General features: G+C 43.1%; 1 protein-coding gene across 1 annotated transcript in view; it reads right to left on the bottom strand.

Annotated features, from left to right (window-relative positions):
* Positions 1–218, bottom strand: part of SAMD4A (sterile alpha motif domain containing 4A) — a 113,977-nt gene that overhangs the window by 8,297 nt on the left and 105,462 nt on the right. The window lies entirely within an intron of this gene.

Below are 218 nucleotides of genomic sequence, written 5' to 3' on the forward strand. Positions count from 1 at the left end.
ATCTCAAAAATGCTTTCTTTTTGAAAAAGGAAGAACTTGCTCAAGACTGCCATAAAATCGACTTAGCAGAATGAAACAAAAGGCTGACGTTGTCATTAAAACTGATCTAAAAATACCTCTCCTTGCCATAACCCCAACGCTTTCTAGGATCACCCGAAATCCAGCACCACCTTGGAAGTGAAGCAAAGACAGTGTTCGCAACACAGCCACCCCCGGCT

Source organism: Egretta garzetta, unplaced genomic scaffold (assembly GCF_000687185.1).
Source record: "Egretta garzetta isolate BGI_Z169 unplaced genomic scaffold, ASM68718v1 scaffold3, whole genome shotgun sequence".
Classification (NCBI taxonomy): domain Eukaryota; kingdom Metazoa; phylum Chordata; class Aves; order Pelecaniformes; family Ardeidae; genus Egretta; species Egretta garzetta.